The following is a 20651-nucleotide window of genomic DNA, read 5'->3' as shown; positions in this document are numbered from 1 at the left end:
AGATACCATCTCACACCAGTTAGAATGGCGATCATTAAAAAATCTGCAGACAACAGATGCTGGAGAGGATGTGGAGAAATAGGAACACTTTTACACTGTTGGTGGGAGTGTAAATTAGTTCAGCCATTGTGGAAAACAGTGTGGCGATTCCTCAAGGACCTAGAAATAGAACTCCCATTTGACCCAGCAATCCCATTACTGGGTATATATCCAAAGGATTATAAATCGTTCTACTATAAGGGCACATGAACACGAATGTTCATTGCAGCACTGTTTACAATAGCAAAGACCTGGAACCAACCCACATGCCCATAGATGATAGACTGGACAGGGAAAATGTGGCACATATACACCATGGAATATTATGCAGCCATCAAAAACGATGAGTTTGGGTCCCTTGTAGGGACATGGATGAACCTGGAAACCATCATTCTCAGCAAACTGACAGAAGAGCAGAAGATCAAACACCGCATGTTCTCACTCATAGGCGGGTGTTGAACAATGAGAACACATGGACACAGGGAGGGGAGCACTACACACTGGGGTCAGTTGGGGGGAAATAGGGGAGGGATGGTGGGGGGTGGGGAGCTGGGGAGAGATAGCAAGGGGAGAGATGCCAGAGGTAGGTGACGGGGAGGAAGGCAGCAAATCACACTGCCACGTGTGTACCTATGCAACAATCCTGCATGTTCTTCACATGTACCCCAAAACCTAAAATGCAATAAAATAAATAAATAGGGGAAAAAATAATAATAAAATAAATAAATAAATAGCTTCAAAGCAACATCTAGGCTGGCTTTTGACCAAACAGCTGAGCACCATATCCTAGCCAGGATGACAAGTGAATTAACCATCACACTTAGCATGCTCCTTCCACAACTTGGCCACATACCTCGCCAATCTGCCCCACCTGCACCCCGGCAGTGCCTGACTCCCTTTCTTTGGGCACGCATGCTCACTCGCAGCTCTGTGCTTTCTCAAGCTGCCTCTCTCTCTCCCACTGTAAGGCACTCCTCCCTCATCCCTGCCTGTTCAAACTCTCCCTTCACCCTCTAACACCCAACTCCAGCCTCACTTCTCTGATGGAGTCTCCCTCCAGGAATGTCCACAGCCTGCAGCCAGACATGGATCCCATAGCTCCTGAACTCCTCCTGTTTCCTCCTTTTGTCTCATTTCTGAATTAAGATATTGGTACACATACCCTCCACCTCCCATCTAGAGGGCTGGGAAGATCAAATGGATGCAGTCACCCAACTAGCAATGATTTTCTTTTATTATTATTATTATACATTAAGTTCTGCAGTACATGTGCAGATCGTACAGGTTTGCTACATAGGTATACACGAGCCATGGTGGTGGGGGGACTGGGGAGGGATAACATTAGGATTTTGTCTGCAAGGAAAATATAATGATGGTAAATGTTAGATTAAAAAAAAAAACAAAACACAATCAAAACAGAAACAGGGAAAGCCATGAAAACCTGGAGGTTGTTCTGATTGAATGGAGCTATAAACAAAAGTTGAAGAGAGGTCTGTTAAAGAAGGTGACTTCATTGCAGATAAATACATTAAATAGCTCCTATTCAAGCAAATCTGTGAAAATGCCAGTTATTCTCTGGGCCTGCAATGAGAGTCGCTTCTGAACTACAGATGGGGTTTCCAGCAGACATGGGGCAACATGAAGGGAGGACCGAGTGAGTCACTCCATGGAGACCTCTCCAAGCAAATGAGTTCAAAGTTCTGCTTTTAATCGATTCGGCGTGTGATATCACTGGGCAGCGTTTTCTCTGAAGATAAGGACAACATTGATTATTCGGACAGGGAGCCCTGAGGGGCAACAGGCCTGTGCTAGAGCAAAGGGCCAAAACCAGATTCAAGAGGGCAGTGCTGGCTGCTTTACCAGGATGAGAACAACTCCCAGCTCAAGCCCCAACCCCTGGCAGGCAGGAGGGCCTACAGCCACCCCACTGGGAGCTAGTCACCGACTTGTAGGAAGGAGTGGAAGAGGAGGGAGAGCCGTAAAGACTAGGGGCATTTCTGAATGACAGAGTAGGGCAAGTCTCAATGTTGGTTGTATTCTCAATTAATTATTAATATTGTTAAGCATAAAAAAGTGTTACATGCCCTGTGCAAATGCTGTGGAAATAGCAGACAGGCCTGGATCAGGCCTGTAAGGGGGTACACTCTACACCAGGGAAGAAAGACACTGGGCAAGTCCCGGTTGAGAATCCCTTATCCAAAACGCTTGGGACCAGAAGTGCTTCGGATTTCATTTTTTCAGATTTTGAAATATGTGCATACACCTCGTGAAATATCTTGAGTATTAGATCGAGTATATGCTCAAAAGTCATTTCTGTTTCATATGCACCTTGTACACAGAGCCTGAAGGCAATGTTATACAATGTGTTTAACAACTGTGAGCATGAAGGTTTCTGTCAAGTACTTATATGGAATTCTCCACTTGGGATGTCACATTGGCACTCAGAAAATTTCAAATTTTGGAATATTTCAGATTGCAGATTGTTGGATTAGGTATGCTCAACCTATACTACTCATAATTGCCAAGAGAAATCAGGTTAAACCAGACACAACTTTTTTGTTTTTGCATTTTGTTTTTTGAGACAGGGTCTCACTTTGTTGCTCAGGTTGGAGTGAGGTGGTGCAATCACGGCTCACTGCAGCCTCAGCCTCCCGGGCTGAAGCGATCCTCCTGCCTCGGCTTCCCAAAGTGCTGGGATTACAGGTGTGAGCCACCGTGCCCAGCCCATACTCAATTTTTAAAGGGTAAAGTAGCATCATGGGAGCAGCAGGCTCATCCTTGCTGAGGAGGTGGAGGGAACTGCAAGAATGGTTGCTCCTTTACAAACAGCAGGCTCCTTATTCCTGCCTGCTCCGGGTCAGCTTTCAGAGCCTCAGTCCAGCCTGGAAGGGATGGCAGCAGATCTTGGTTAAATTGGATTAGATATCCCTCGTACATGTTCCTTTTGTGGTCTGTGATGCCCCTCCACCACCGCCACACTTCCATGGAACTTCTTGTGCTATATTTTAATTGTCTGTTTTGCTGCCAGTCTCATCCATTGAACAACAAACTCCTTGCAGTCAGGGGCATGTCAGTCTCGTTCAAATTTTACCCCCTGGACCAACAGAGAATGCGAGGCTTTGTTAGCCACAGCTTCAAGTGCTGCCTGCTTGATGCATGTTTAGAGAATCTTCACTAATAATGATAGCTGCCATTGTTTGAGCAGGCATTGTATGTCACATGCTGCTAAGTACTTGGCAAATATTGGCTCATTTAGTCTTTGCAATAATCTTTGGATTCTGGCAATATTATCCCTATCAAGCAAGTAAGGGATGCCCCGAAGTTCAGAGAAACTAAGTAATCTGGCCAAGGTCACACAGCATGAGACTAGATTCAAACTCAGAACTGTCCCTGAACCCCACAAATGCTAGTGTGAGGTCTCCTGGAATGAGAGCATAATTTTTGCAGATGCACAAGGAGAGAAAATTCCTTCTTGACAGATGCAGAAAGAATCCAAGGAGCTTTGAGTGCTCAACAAATACATCCACATGGAAGGTAGAAGGATTTGCAGTTGTCAAAATTGAAAGCTCCCAGGAATGGAGCTCCTAATCCTGCAGGATCCTCGGTAAGGAGGTAAAAGCAGGAGCCAGACTGCACTCATCTTCTCCAGGAGAAAAAGGAAAAACCTAAGCTGGGACATGGGGAGGCAGCCAGCCAAATACAGTAGAAGGAGGCAGAGGTGTCTGTCATCACTGGCCCCCTGGTTCTCAGCATCCCTGTCAGTTTCATCAGGGCTTCTCTCCAAAACTCAGGACCAGCAATATGCAGCAAATCCCAGGGCTCGTTCCAGACCAACTGGGTCTGGGGAAGGAAGCAGAAAGAGAAAGCGAGCATGTCACAGGTGAGGGTCAGGCACAAACTGACAGGCTAGAAGCATGGGCACAAAAGTGGCACGTGATTTACCTGCTGTCACACTGCAGTCCTTAAGTGGAATGTGCTAAAACAATCTAGACTGCTCTGCCTGAGGAGGTATGTGTCTCCCAAAAGAGCCACTTCAACCCACTGCCACTCCCTGTGGAAAACTGAGAGAGGAGTTTGTCATCACAGAAAGAAAGAAAAGAAGCCTGCTCATTTCATCACAAAAACTCCAGTGAGCCGATGGCAAAGGGTCTCAATTCTTCCTTCTACCTGATTTATGCCAAAGCCATTGTTCACCCTGATCGTGTTCAATATATCACTGGAATGAACACTGTGTATCCTGGCATTGCACCCTCTAAAGCCTTATAGAAAAATGGACGCTAATGAAGAGAGCTTCCATGTTTTCCTAAGAAGACTATCACCTCTGATAATATAGAGTGCTTCAGCAGATCAATAAAAGCAATAAATCAAAGCAATTTATTAAATACAACAAGCACTTTCCTAGACAAGTGCTCAGAAATACTCCAGAAGAGCACGTCACCAGCACTCAGCATGAGAGCAGCTGCCCGTGGCCACTTACTTAGTGTGAACAAAGGTTCAACAAAAAGCTCAAGAACAGACTGATAGCCAAGAACGGTGACCTTCGCAATCACCCCACCCCACCCCAATCCCAAAAGGGATCTCCCTAGGCAGACTCACATTGCTGCTCTTCGGACAGAGCGCCACTTACCATCCTTTCCACAGAAACACTCAGGTTGGCCCCTGAGACAGAGCTAGCCAACGTTCGAGTGAAACAGGGCAAGTTCTATCAGGCAAAGAAAAGCCTGGATGAGGAGAAGTCCAACATAGTGAGTCTGGAAAATGTGAGGATTAACCCTCCAGCCTGCCCATTCTCTGCTCAGAGAAGAAGCAGAGACGAGTTCTTCATCCAGGGTTCTGAAAGCCATTCCAAAGCCAAGCCTACATCTCAACCCTGCTCCTGACATTTAGACAGAGCTGTTTTAACAACTCACTGGAGTGTGCCCACCGCTACTTTTCACTTCCTCTGCAAGCAAGCATTCCTAAAACAGTTGCTACACTGGGGAAGATGAGAGGGTACCTCTCTCTCCAGCAGTGGAAAACTGGAATTGCCATTTTCTCATCCAGATCCCTTCTTATCTTTCTCTCCAGTAAGGCCACTGAAAAGAGAAGGGTCATAGCAAGGCTGATGTGAGGTCATGGTGCAGGTTTACAGACAACCAGGGCATGACCTGAGAGCAAGCTCCTCCCGAGACAAAGAGCCTTTGTGAAAAAACTTACTCTCCTATGTCATTCATTCCCACCACATTCTTCTCTTCCTCCCTCCCTTCCTCCATCCACCCATCAGTCCATCCACCCGTATCTCCCTCCACTGATCTATCTACCCACCAATCCACCCATCCATCTATCCATCTACCTACCAATCCATATATTTATTTATCCACTCATCTATTCACCAGCTTCTCCCTTCCTTCACTTATCCAACAATCCATCCACCCTACAAATGCTGAGGGTTCCACTACATACAAGGCTCTGTCGGGATGCAGAGAGTCTTTCAAGGATCTAGAGTGTAAAGCAAGTGATAAAACAGCCTGTTGACCATATGATGGAATAGGCTGAGCTTGGCAAGCAGTTACCACTGGGCCCTCATCTGAACTGTGAGTCCTTGGATAAGTTATTAAACCTCTCAGTGCCTCCAATGCTAAATGTGGAAAAAGGGATAACAATATACCTACCTAACAGATTCTTTGTGAAGATTACATGAGATAATATAGTGTTTCCCAAAGAGTGAGAAAGCACACCATTAGTGGTACAGGAAAATTTTAGTTGGCACAGGGCAAACTTTTATTAAAATAGATATTTTAGGAAAATTAAACAAACATCAAACTTATAACTTCACAGATATTACTACTTAAGATAAATCTAAAGTTTAAATTTAGTTTACACAGAGTGAGAAAGTTAATTGCAACACATTACCAAGAAAAGCTTTATATCCAGAATATATAAGAATTTCTGTGAATCAACAAAAGTATTTTTTAAAATAGAAAAAACAGATTAAAGACTTGAACAGATACTCACAAAAGAAAGTATCCAAATAGTCACTGTGAAAATATGCCTAATCTCATTAGTAATCAGGGGACTGCAAATTAAGAACACAATAAGGTATCACATCTCCAGGGTGGCAAGGTAGAAACAAAGATAAAACTAAGTGTTGGTAAGGATGGAGAGCAATGGAAGCTTGCAGACTTGCCTAAAACTTCCATAGAATGGAACTATAAGTTGGTACAATAATTGAAAAACCTATATGACACTATCTACTAAAGAAACATACCCATATGTTATAACCCAGCCAATATACTCATGTTCAGCATAAACATGCTTTAATAAATACAGAAACAATGCTGATACCACTATTATTTCTTTTAGCCCAAACTGGAAACAACTAAAATGTCCATAAACAGAATAAATAAATAATGTACTGATAAACACAATAGAATACCACACAGCAATAAAAATAAATGAACCACAGCTACATGCAACAACAGAGGTAGACTTCTCAGCAGAAATTTATTTCTTACAGTTCTGGAGGCTGGGAAGTTCAAGACCAAGGTACCAACAGATTTGGTATCTGGTGACGGCTGCTCCCTGCTCCCAAGATCACCTCCTTGCTATGTCTTCACATGGCAGAAGGTATGAACACTGTGTCCTCACATGGAGGAAGGCAAAAGGGCAAAATGCCTAGCTAGTTCTCTTGATTAGTGCCTTATAATGGGCACCTCTTATTACTGCCACAGTGGGTGTCAAGTTTCAACATGAATTTTGGAAGGGATATAAACATTCAAACCATAGCACAGACACACACAAAAGTAAACACACTATATGATCCCATACGTACAATAAGCAAACACAGGGCAAACTCAACAATAGTTTGAAGGTTAGAATGCAGTTAATTCTGGAGAAGCAGGAAGGGGACCTCAAAAGTGTTTCCAAGATCCCGGCCCTGTTTCTTGACTTGGGTGTTCATTTCATGATAATTTCTTGATTTCTACATTTATGCTTTGTGCACTTTTTAATATATCTCTTATATTCATAATTTTTAAAATATTTTACAAGACATTTAAATATTAACACATGGGTACATGATTATAGCAAAATTGTGAGGATAATAATGACTAAAGAGACGTTAGAAAGAATTGACCTTCACAAGATACGGATCATGTTCTGTACACTTCACATAAATTGTGTCAATTGTCAAAACAATCCTATGAGAAACGTAATACTATTAGCCCCATTTTATAGATGGGAACACTAAGGTCTGGAGAAATTAAGTTAGTTGACGAAGGACACTCCAGTCATCAGCAGAAAGCCAAGATTCAAACCCCGACAACCAAGCACTGAAGTCTGTGCCCTTGACCATCACGCTATGCTGCCCTCACGTAAAGGACGAGCACAATAACCATCAAAGAAGTCACACCCATTTTGTGATGAGTCTTGTTACAAATAATACTCTTTGCTTTAGATTCACTGTGTTCTGCTCAAGAACCTACCTGTCATTCATCACTCCTCTCGATTTGTTTTCTGTTTTGGTTTTGACATTCCTTCCTTCTCCCCAAATGCTATGTCCCAATTTCAAGAAGTCTAATAAAGCACTGTCTACATGGGGTCTAGAGGATACCAAAGGCACAATAATGCAGGATTTTGAAGCCTAAAATATCCAGGTTGATATCCATGAGCTATTAGCCACAAGCTCACAAGGTGGGATTCAGCTTCTCCTGATGATGGCTGTGTCAGGGAGACCACCAGAAGGTTCTGGCTTAGGAGTAGAGTGCAAGCATGGACTCTGGCTCCTCTGGATCCTGCAGGAGTCTGGTGCTAAAGGTGAGAGATGACAAGGAGAGCCTGCTCTAAACAGTGGGCATCTTTCTCTCCTAGGAGAAAACCAGAGATGGATGATGATACACGCGCATTTAGCATGAAGCAGGAAAAAAACGGTTCACAAATGTTAGGAAAAGTAAGAAGATGCAGCCGTCATCCCAGGCCTTGAGGGTGTTACCTGAAATAAACTCAAGCTGCATTTGCTCCAGGGAAGCATAGCCCTTTGAGACTATGCGGTCATCCACCAGGGAGACGAACCCCTCCCCTGAGCTTCTCCACAGCCCGTTGGAAAGCCTGGTTGATTTGTCATTAGAAGACCGCTGTTATGACTCTGAATATCTGTGCAATCCTTTTGGTGCTAAATTTATTTGTAATCATTGCAGTGGCCTGTTTAATTATAACTAATGGGTGTATTCATACTAAGCAGTATGCTGTTGGAAATTCCCCCTTCCCCCAACTGAGAATATCTACAAAGATGCAACAAAGATGCTGGGCCAGGAAGCAACTATGTTTAAGACCAGGCTTTTGCACTTGAAACCCTGCCTTAGATGGAGGAATTTCACCAAAGAAATTTCCCCACCAGACACCTGTGTAGACAGCTCCTGTATCTTCAGGCTGTGGGGATGGGGTGTCCTGTTTGTGAGCTGCCATTTCTGAAAGCTTGATGACAGGGGCAGAGCCCCCCTCTGCAGGTCTCCTGCAGAGGATGTGATTTACCATGCACATTATTAATGAGCTTCATCCTAAAGTTATTCTGGCTGCATGTGGAGCTTAGAGGACTTGGGAGCACAACTTGGCAGGCGAGATAGGCTTTAAAATGCAGAACTTCTCTAGCTTGTTTTAAAAAAAGCTCATAATATCAAAGAGAAAATCAGAGTAGGGGGCAGTAGCAAACAAGGGTTGGGAAGAGTAAATGAGGAAACAAAAACTAAATATATAAATGCATACACACATACACACTATACACACACACACACATACACACACCCACATATATACACCAACACACATACAGCTCCATTTCTGTTCTCCTCTGTTTCTTCCAGCCTTGGGGCTACTCTCTTGCCAGGAACTTCCGTTCCTCTCTATCTGGTCAAAAACTGCAGGTCCTTTCAGGCTACCTGGATCATCTACAAAATTATCCCTTGGATTTTCCAGATCTCAGCACTTTTCCTTTTAGACTTCCTACTAGCCATTTTGCACTTCATTCATTTAATTATTCATCAAAACAGATATGGATGCCTTGCTTTGCAAGTAATTGTGGCAGACGCTAATTCCTGGGTCTTAGATAAGTCAGCTTTCCCTGTGGGTATCTTGTCTTTTTCAAGCATCTGAGTTCCCAAAAGTAGGAAGCACCACGGGTTCATAGTCATGCTGCTCAAAGCCTGACACAATGCTTGGCACACATCAGACCCTCAGTGACGCCTGCAGGATGACCACAGTGGCCTCGGCGTGATGGGCAGTGGCTCTGCTTGCTCTTCCACACCAACCTCTGACTGGATGTTGTCAACAGCATCGTTGCCCATCTTCCCAGAGGGCAGCTGGAGGCAGAGGACGGCAGAGGACTGGTCCCACAAGAGGAAGGTTCTCAGCTGCTAATTCAGCTTTGCTTGTCTAAGGATCAAACCTCTAAAGAACTGAAGTCCCAAACATCATCCTGTTTCTTTAGGTCTCCTTTCTAGGGACTCTGCCTCCAAAGAACAAGGCCAGAGACACAGACAGTGATGGCAGTGAGGAGGGGAGCCACTGATGGCTAACAACAGGCTGGCTGCTTCCAAAGACAAATAGACATTCCTTCAGTGAACAAGTAAGGGCTATAAATGAGCTTGATGAATGGGGACTTCACAAAATGATGGAAGGGGGCAAAGATTGAGGCCTGGGCCCTGCCCTGTCCTCTAAAAGAAGACACCAAAGGTACAACATTGGAAGAATAGTCAATACTGACATGACATGACTTAGCTATCTCAACCCAAATGCAGGGAAGAGGTCTGAGAGGATGCACCACCCCATTCCCCGATGCCCACAAAGCAGGCTGGTCACACAAAGGTCTGATGCAAAGTGTCCAGATACAGCCTAAATTTTTCACCATCCCAAGGGCCAGGCCAGGCTCTGAGATTCTGAATGATGAAAAATACGATTTCCTGAAAGCTCTGTGCTATACCCAGATGTCTATGGTAGATCACTTCTGCACTTCAGAAGGAAAGGAGGCAGCCAGACATACTGTTCCTATCATTAAGAGGTGACAGAACAGCAGTTTGCTGGCCAAGGTAGAAAGGACTGGGAGGCCTTGGACCTTGGGCTTCATTCCTTCCTAGATCACTTCAGGGAACTATGAGGGGAGTTTCCTTCCACTGGCAGACATCCTATTCCAAATCCCAAGAGGAGCTACTTTCTCCAAAAGAAAATTTTGGCAAAGACATCACTGTATCAGTAAGTGCATCAAAATGAGAGATGACCCAGGGTACATCTGTTTTGAGAGAGTCTCCTGGTTACATCTGACAAACATCAACTACTCTGAGCTTTTCCCTGCATAAGGCTAACGTCTGGATTCCTGAATTCCAGCAATAACTGCTAATCTCCCTTTCCTAGGAAAATCTTGATGTATGCCCAGGACTCTGTTTGGTGATAGGAGGGGTGCCCTACCCACTCTGGCCCTGAATGGAGGAGAGACGGCACAACAGCTCATCTTTGAGTATGCAGAGACCTGTCAACTTGTCCTCTTTTTTCCTGGGAAGGTTACAGCCAGGGTTAAATAACAAGTGATTACGAAACACCTTTCTCTCTGAGATGAGAATTAATATTAAAGCAATTATATATGCTGATGGCTTCAGTGCTCTGCTGAAATGGATCAACATTTAAACTATCATTTAACAAAAATAAAACTATCCTGCAATGACTATAACAGTATGTCAAAAGGCAGAAATGCACAAAGGACTCTACTAGATATAATTTTTTGCAAGACTATTCTAAGAATTAGAGTACAGGAGGAAGAAAAAAGGCAACTCTCCCAGTTGAAAATGTTTATTCCCATAAAAGGTAAAGGTTGGTTTATTTTTATGAAATACTACAAATATGTTCTTAAAGTCACTGAATTCCTCAGCTACCTTACCCAAAATCATTGCTTTATGGAGCTTTTAAGACCATAAAAATACCACACTGTAGCTAAAATAGGGCCATTTACCAAGCAACAGGATTGTAAACAGGTTGGTAGAGAAAGAAAGGATGACTTAGAGCAGTGGAATGCCACTGTCCATTTCTTGCAATGCAGATGTGGTCTGGAGGCAACTGGACTGCAGGAGACTCCCACTCGCAAACAACCGTGTTCCCACTCTCCAGGCCCCACACTGAGAATCGTCCCTTTGAATTTCCATCAGTTCATTGTCAAAACAAGTGGACCACTCAATCCTTAGACTTGTAGTGCTAGAAGGGACCTGGGTTGTCATCCAAGTTAATCTGTCCAATGTACAGCTACAAAAGTGCAGATCCAGAGACTCAGCCAGAGTCACACAACCAGTCATGAATAGAATTGGGACTCATTCCAAGGCCTCTGGATGCCAAGCCTCGTACCTTGTACATTACCCAATGTTATAGGTTGAATTGTATCTCCCCTACACAAAGATATGTTGGAATTCCAACTCCTAGTACCAAAGAATGTGCCCTTATTTGGAGATGGGGTGTTTGCAGAGGTGATCAGGTTAAAGTGAGATGATTAGGGTGGGACCTAATCCAGTATGACTGCTGTACTTACAAAAAAGGAAATTCTGGACACAGACACAGACAGAGAGAAGATGTGAGGAGACAGGGAGAAAACAGCCGTCTACAAGCCCAGAAGAAAGGCCTTGAACCAATCCTTCTTTCACAGACCTCAGGAGGAGCCAATCTTTAAGGCTCCCAGCTGCAGTACTGTGTTACGGCAGCCCTAGCAAACTCATACGCCAAATACCAACTGTCCGGAGTGCAGCATGTGTCGGTAGAAATGTCTACATAGACATGTTAGCTTTATTCCACAGTTCAGGTATCTATTAACCTTGACTTCCTTAAAAATGAAAGAACCGAATTTTTCTAAAAGTATGTTTTATAAAGCCTAGCCTTTCAAAGATACAACTTTGGTCCAAACCAAGGGTAGGCCAACAACCCTATGAAGGAAAGTCTATTATTAACTCTATTTTTGAGATGAAGACACTTAGATACAAAGAGGTGGTAAAAACTACCAAAGAAAAACCAGTTAGTAAGGGGCAGGGCTGACTACAAACCTCACTGTATTTGGATCCAGTTAGGAGTTTCTAAGCAGTACACTACATAAGAGGTCATGAGCTGCCCAACACTAGCGGTATTCAAGCAAAAGTTGGAGGTTCACAGTGAGAGACACTTTCTAAGGAATTTCTTCCTTGAAGAACAGGGAAAATCGAGTGACTTTTTTTTTTTTTGAGATGGAGTTTTGATCTTGTTGCCCAGGCTGAAGTGCAATGGTGCGATCTCAGCTCACTGCAACCTCCGCCTCCCAGGTTCAAGCAATTCTTCTGCCTCAGCCTGGGATTACAGGTGCCCACCACCACTCCCAGATAATATTTGTATTTTTAATAGAGATGGAGTTTCACCATGTTGGCCAGGCTGGTCTCAAACTCCTGACTTCAGGTGATCCACCCACCTCACCCTCCCAAGCTACTGGGAGGGTAGCTTGGTGTACCAGCTTGGTGCACTGGGAGGGTGGCTCACAAGCTTGAGCCACCACACCCAGCCTAGAGTGATTCTTAAGACCTTTCCAGCTTTGTGCTTCCCTGAGTTTGTGATCCTATAATTACTGCTGGTTTGAGTAGTCGAGGGAAATTTCAAAGAGGAAATAAGATGGGAATGAGAGTCAGAATTGGTGTGGACAGAAAGGAAATTAACAATGGGGGTGGCAGATCTCAGTAGACAGGAGGAATAGCGAGGAAAATGTTAATAGTTTTGAGTTGTCAGACTTTCCTAGTTATAAGATGCCTGTAGCTTCAGTCCCTCCTATCTTTATGCTGAGTGTAGAGTCATTTGAGCCTCACACTTAAGCCTCCATCCTTGGTACAGCCTGATTGTACTGTGCTGAACCCTTTCAACTTCCAAAAGCCACATGTTATTATGGATGAATGTAGGGGCCAATGCTCTGAGCTCTTAATTTAGCATTTTTCCCAGCCCTAAGTTAAACACAAGCACACATATAATGCCTCCACCATGCTATGAGTTAAATTCTGCCAGCATCTGAGTCCCCACGTATCTTATATTATCCTTAATGTGAGCTACTAGCACATGCAGTGGAAAGAAAGTAGGTTTCAGAGCCCTCAGTTCCCAGAGCAGCTCCCAAATTTATGCAGAGTCAGAATCATAGTTATCGGAAGGACGGCTTTCTGTCTCTGCCACAGTTCAGGCAGCAGACGTGTGTTTCTGATGATTAGCTGCAGAAACATGAAACTTGCTCACTCTCAAGCTAAGTTATTATTTTCTTTGGTTTCAACAAGTTGCCGTGTAGAATATCTACTTAGCATGTGACATTTTCTTAGTGTGCTTTAGAATAAGAAAGATAGACTCCTGAAACACCCAAAAAGGGTGACTAGGTCAGTAGGAGGGAAGAGTTACTCAGAAGCCTGGTGCCAGATCCCTGGAGAGGTTCTGTGAGGTGGCTGCTTAGGGACAGGAGAGGATTGCATTCGGGCTGCTTGGCAGCGACTGGGACAGCAGGGGATGGAGGAGAGGCTCAGATTCCACATGCAATGGGGAACAACAGATGCTCACCCGGTCTGGGAAGGGAGGCTCAGGCTTCACAGCCATCCCCCAAAGAGCACTCTCGCACTTTCTAAAAAATGCTCTAAGCAAACCTTAAATTCGTCACCCTTCATCAGTTTCTGAGGCACAGCTGCTCATTTCTGCTAAGGAAAATGGGAGCCTCTAAAAGAGAGAACAAACAAAAGCTGGACGTTGAAATCTTGCATCTTTAGAGAAGTGCTGTTGATGAGTGGTGTGTTCCAGCGGTCCTCGAACCTCTTTCCAAGGTGGCAGTAATGCCTCTCACATTACACAGGGCTCTCTCTGAGCAGCGGATGGGGTCCGGCTCCCACTGGCAGCCAGGAAGGCCAGAGCTCTTCTTTAGTGCTCACTGGGAAAGGCCCTCTGCATCCAAGGTTTGGTATATTTTGAACACCCACCACCACCACCACCACCTATCAAATGGCATTTGATCGTTCATTGTCTTGTTAATGATTCCATTGTGACCACATCTCTTATGGTAGCCTGACTCCAAGCCTCTTTGGAAATAAGTCGGTTATAAATAATAAACACTATCAAAAATTGCTTAAAACAGGAAGACGGGCCGGGTGCGGTGGCTCACACCTATAATCCCAGCACTTTGGGAAGCTGAGGTGGGCGGACCACAAGGTCAAGAGTTCCAGACCAGCCTAACCAACATGATGAAACTTCATCCCTACTAAAAATACAAAAATTATCCAGGTGTGGTGATGCGTGCCTGTAATCCCAGCTACTCAGGAGGCTGAGGCAGGAGAATTGCTTGAACCTGGAGGGAGAGGTTGCAGTGAGCCAAGATCATACCGCTGTACTCCAGCCTGGCAAACAGAGTGAGATTTTGTCTCAAAACAAACAAACAAATAAACACAAGAGGAGGAAGGACTGAAATGGGGAAAGAACGTTTCCAGTGACTATATACAAAGACTTGGAGCAAAAAAAGAATGTCGAGTTCTATGGCTCATTTTTCAGATGGGAACGTGGATGTCCAGAAAGAGAATGAAACTTGCCCAAGGTCATACAGCTAGTCGGTGGACAAATGGACTGACACAGAGGGCATGCGACCCCAACACCATGCTCTTCCCTCACAATCACTGCATTAAGACCTATTCTGATCCACGGGGCCCAGCCACCTCCACAGATTCAGTGACAGCCCCACTGCCCATATTCAAAATAAAAGAGAAAGAGGACTCCTTTTCTCCCTTTTATTCTATCTGCTGTTTCTGAAGCCCTTACTAAGATTGCAAAGGGTTTACTTTCCGTTGAGGATGAACACTGAGGAAAGGGGATAGCATCATCATCAGACACTGCTGCAGATGCACCTGTCACAAACAAGCTGTGACCGCAGCATTTTCCACAAAACTGTGCAGGATGTAATTAAACATCCATGAGATCTCCCAATGCCCTGCAGCGATGTGCAAAATACACTGTTTGTCCCCAAAGTCCCACATATCTTGTGTCAAGTTTCCCTTCCTCCCAGTCTGCCAACAACACTTTTGGGAAAGCACAGATTTCTCTTGAGAATTTGTTGCTCTGCTTGTTCTCGACTTGAAGTGACAACTCCTTGAGTGAAGAGCCTGAGGCTGCCGTGAAAACAAGGAGACAGACAGTGTGCACCTAATGACAAGGAGCTAGGCTGGTGAACTCTCAGCCAACTTCAGTATGTCCCTGCCCAGCGCCCTTTAAGCCTCCCCACCCCACACCCTCACAGGGTCAAGTTCACACACCCTACCTTGCCCACAAGGTCATTCCTGACCTGCCCCTGCCTTGCCTGCAGCCACAGCTGGCTGCCCCTTGCCTGTCACCTGGCACTCCAAAGACAGTGAACTGCTTGGAGCTACCCAAACATGCCAGGCCTGCTCTGCCCCTGGACCTCTGCCCCTGAGGCCTCTGCAGGCTGTCTGATACCGTCCTGACTTCTCCCTTCTCCCCGCACTGGGGCCTCATGAGACCCCTTCCTGTTGTCCACGTGGCTTGATGTTTTCCTTCTGGCAGTATAAGATTATTCCAACTACAACTATTAGAAAGACCTGTTTCATTCTAGAACCTTCAGCTTTCCTTCAAAGTTCAGGTGTCCCAGAAAGTGTTCAAAGGGTTGACATTTCTCAGTAGGTCACAAACTCCAGGGTGGCCTCCTGGCCTCAGAGCCCCATCCTCTGTGGACTCAGGGGAGGTCCCAGGTGAAAAGGGATTGAAAGTCCTACTTCAGCATCAGCAGATTCCCCTTCTGGTCCTCCTTTCCCACAGCCACAAAGGCCAAGAAAGCACCTGTATTTCTTGGTTTCTGGGAAGATATTTCAGGACCATCAGTGTACACTTCTCTCTTCTACACCCCAGGATGTTTGGAGCCTGCTAAAGTCCCAGGGATCAGCTGGTCCTGGCAAAACAGGCGTGGGTAAAGGGCAGAACTCTGGAGACCTGACGGTTTCTCAAAGCGTTGCTGAAGAGTAAACACAAGTGGGCAGGGTAAGAACCAAACGTTTCCATGGACTGAGTCAAAATCTAAGAATTGCACTTTGTTGATAGGACCTCAAACTGAATCATCTGAAATGAATTTATTTTAAAATTCTTTGGAGTAACTCTTTAAACAGTTATAGAATCATTAGCAGCTAGGACTTGTGCAAAATCTTTAATCCACCCACCTTCTTCTGATTGGTTGGCCAAGGCCAAGAAAGGCAAATTAACTAAATCAAGTTTCCTCAGGAGAGTCAGACTCTCTGTCCCCAGCCCCACCCACCACCTCCTCATGCAGGGATCTGGCCTCCGTTCACACGCCTCTAAGTTACACACAGGGAAGGAATCTCTGCTCTTGCCACGAGGTCTGGGAACAGCTGCATATCTCCCAACTGGGGATGCTGCAGTGAATATAACCAGAAAGACTGCCTGACAACAACAATAGCAAAATCTTATCTTCTCCCCACTCTCCCAAAGTGACTAAATGACTACACAAGGGGGTCAGGTTGTCTCAGGGCTCTTGTCCCCCTTCCCTCTTCATCCTCCCACCCATCGCCTTGAGCAAGACAAAATGAGACGGATCTAGGAACGCACTTTCCAGGCAGATTTTTCTGCCTAGTGGAACCTCTCTTGCGAACAGGATCTTCTGCAGGATTAAAAGTCCACCAGGGACAGCAACCCGGGGCTCTCAGAGTTCAGCACAACTTCTAGATTGACTTTCCTACTCAGCCTTGGATTCTTGAGCCTCAATATGTCTTCCCAAAGACCAGGAACTTTTTTTTATTATTGACACTGAGTCTTACTGTGTTGCCCAGGCTGGAGTGCAGCAGCATAATCCTGGCTTACTGCAACCTCTGCCTCCCAGGTTCAAGTGATTCTCCTGCCTCAGCCTCCCAAGTAGCTGGGATTATGGGCACCCCTCACCACGCCTGGCTAATTTTTGTATTTTTAGTAGAGATGGGGCTTCACCATGTTGATCAGGATGATCTCAAACTCCTGACCTCAAGTAACCGGCCTGCCTCACCTCCCAAAGTGCTGGGATTACAGGAATGAGCCATGGCACCTGGCCCCAGAATTTCTGATTCTACAATTCAGAGACAACAGAAATATGCAAGACTTCTGTGATACATCAGAGCTTCAGGGCTCAGATTCATTATATCGCAAAAGAGAAAGATCTAAGTAGAACCCCAGAGATGACTCTGAGATGGGGAGTTTGATAAGTGACTCTGTCCTTATTGAGAAAAATGCAGTTCATCCCTAAGAGATAACAGCACTGAGAGTTTAGAGGTCCCCAGATTCCTAGAGGGCAATCTATATATTCAAGGCATTAGGAAAGACAAAGATAACTTACTGAAGTCTAACAGCATTTAAAAAGAAGTAGCCATACATCCAGCAGCAGTAGTGTCCAACATTTTTGAGTGGTTGTGCTTTGTGTGAGGTATCTCATTTTATCCTCAAAATAATCTTATGCAGTCATACGATTGCAGGAGGCAAAATAATGCCCCCTCACCCCAAAAAATGTCCACAGCCTAATCCCTGGAATCTTTAAAAATGTTGCCTTATATGGCAAAGGGGACTTTGCAGATGTGGTTACATTAATGACCTTAAGAGGGGTATCTGTGATGGATTAGATGGCTGGACCCAATGACTTTATAAGGGTCAATAAGAGGGAGAGAAGAGATTCAGAGTCAGAGAAGGAAAGGGGATGACAGAAGCAGGGGTGACAGTGATGTGGTTGCTGGTTTGAACATGGGAAGGGACCATGAGCCACAGAAGGCAGGTGCCCTCTAGAAACTGGAGAACGTAAGGAAACAAATTCTTCCCTGGAGCCCCCAGAAGGAATGTGGTCTTGCCACAGTAGATTTTAGCCCAGTAGATCCATTTTGGACTTCTGGTCTTCATAACTGTAAGTAAATCTGTGTTTGGTTTTGTTCAGTTTTTAAGTTCAGGGGTACATGTGCAGGTTTGTTATATATGTAAGTTTCTGTCATGGGTGTTTGTTGTACAGATTATTTCCTCAGCCAGGTATTAAGTCTAGTACTCATTAGTTATTTTCCCTGATCCTTTCCTTCCTCCCACCCATCACCCTCTGATAGGTCCCATGTCTGTTGTTCCACTCTATGTGTCCACTTGTTCTCTTCATCTAGCTCCCACTTCTATGTGAGGATATGTGGTATTTGGTTATCTGTTCCTGTGTTGGTTCGCTAAGGATGATGCCTCCAGCTCCATCCTCATCCTTGTAAAGGACATGATCTCATTCCTTTTTATGGCTGCATAATATTTCATGGTGTATATGTACCACATTTTCTTTATCCAATCTATCATGTATGGGCATTTAGGTTGATTCTGTGTCTTTGCTATTTTGAATAGTGCTGCAATGAACATACATGTGCATGTGTCTTTAGAAGAGAATAAATCTTGTTATTTTAAGCTATTAATACTAAGTTTGTGGTAATTTGTTATAACAGAAATGAGAAACTAACACAACTATCATTATCGTCATTTTTCAGATGAAGAGACTAAGGCACAAAGTGGTAAAATAACGTGTCCCATATCACATGCGCAGCAAGGCAGATGTAGTTCTTGACCCAAGGTAGCTCCTCTCCAGAGCCAGCATTCTTAGCTGCTAAACTACACTGCCAGCTACTAACTGAATTCATGAATTAACTGATGAACAAATGATGAAGAAGATGCTGTCTTAGAGGTTTCGGAGCTTAGAGTTGAGCTAAAAGATAATGTGCACACAATGATAGAAATCTAACAAGACATATAACATGGGGAAAATGCAATCGTTTCCTTTGTAAAAGATTTATTATGAAAGAAAATAATCAAGGTTTGCTCTGGTTATGTGCAATGGTATAGTTGCTGTGGGAAACATGTTGATGGTTCCTGAAAAGTTAAATACAGAATAACCAAGTTACCCAGAAATTCCACTCCTTAGTACCTATCTACCAGAATTGAAGGAAAAGTACTGAAACAAATATTTGTACACAATGTTCACAGAAGCAATATTCACAACAGCTGAAAGGTGGAAACAGCTCAAATGTCCATCAACAGATGAATGAATAAATATACTTTGATATGTACGAACAATGGAATATTATTCAGATGTACAAAGGATTAAGTACAGTAATGATACATGCAACAAGGCAGATGAACCTTGACAATATCATGCTAAATGAAAGAAGCCAAACACAAAAAGATACATTATTGCATTATTCTTTTTTTTTTTTTTTTTTTGAGACGGAGTTTCACTCATGTTACCCAGGCTGGAGTGCAATGGCGCGATCTCGGCTCACCGCAACCTCCGCCTCCTGGGTTCAGGCAATTCTCCTGCCTCAGCCTCCTGAGTAGCTGGGATTACAGGCACGCGCCACCATGCCCAGCTAATTTTTTGTAGCTTTAGTAGAGACGGGGTTTCACCATGTTGACCAGGATGGTCTCGATCTCTTGACCTCGTGATCCACCCGCCTCGGCCTCCCAAAGTGCTGGGATTACAGGCTTGAGCCACCGTGCCCTGCCTGCATTATTCTTTTTATGTGAAATATCCAGAAGTAGTAAATCCATACTGACAGACATAGTGATGTTTTGTGTTGCCAGGGGCTGGGGGAAGGGGAGTGTGGGGATCAACTCTTCAGTAGATATGAGTTTTAATCTGGGCAGTGATAAAGATATTTTTGAACAGGATGAAGGTGGTGGTTACACAACATTGTCACTAAATTTTTCACCGTAAAATAATTAATTTTCGTTGTATACCCAAAGGATTATAAATCATTTCACTATAAAGACACATGCATATGTATTTTTACTGCAGCACTGTTCACAATAGCAAAGACTTGGAACCAACCCAAATGCCCACCAATCATAGACTGGATAAAGAAAATGTGGCACATATATACCATGGAATACTATGCAGCCATAAAAAAGAATGAGTTCATGTTCATGTCCTTCACAGGGACATGGATGAAGCTGGAAACCATCATTCTCAGCCAACTAACACAGGAACTGAAAACCAAACACTGCATGTTCTTACTCATAAGGGGAACTTGAACCATAAGAACACATGGACACAGGAAGGGGAACATCACACACTGGGGCCTGTCAGGGATTAGGGGGCAAGGGGAGGGAGAGCATTAGGACAAATAGTGAATGCATGTGGGGCTTAAACCTAGATGATGGTTGCAGCAAACCACCATGGCACATGTATAACTATGTAATAAACCTGCATGGTCTGTACATATGTCCCAGAATTTAAAAAATTTTTTTAATGATTAATTTGACCGGGCGCAGTGGCTCATGGCTTGTAATCCCAGCTCTTTGGTAGGCCGAGGTGGGTAGATCACCTGAGATCAGGAGTTCAAGAGCAGCCTCACCAACATGGAGAAACCCTGTCTCTACTAAAAATACAAAAAGTAGCTGGGTGTGGTGGTAGGCACCTGTAATCCCAGCTACTCAGGAGGCTGAGGCAGGAGAATCACCTGAACTAGGGAGGCAAAGTTTGCAGTCAGCCGAGATCGTGCCATTGCACCACAGCCTGGGCAACAAGAGTGAAACCCTGTCTCAGAAAAAAAGAAAGAGAAAGAAGAAAGAAAGAAAGAAAG

Source organism: Sapajus apella, unplaced genomic scaffold (assembly GCF_009761245.1).
Source record: "Sapajus apella isolate SASKATOON/1434 unplaced genomic scaffold, GSC_monkey_1.0 scaffold31, whole genome shotgun sequence".
NCBI classification, from domain to species: domain Eukaryota; kingdom Metazoa; phylum Chordata; class Mammalia; order Primates; family Cebidae; genus Sapajus; species Sapajus apella.
Note: the sequence above shows the minus strand (reverse complement) of the source record.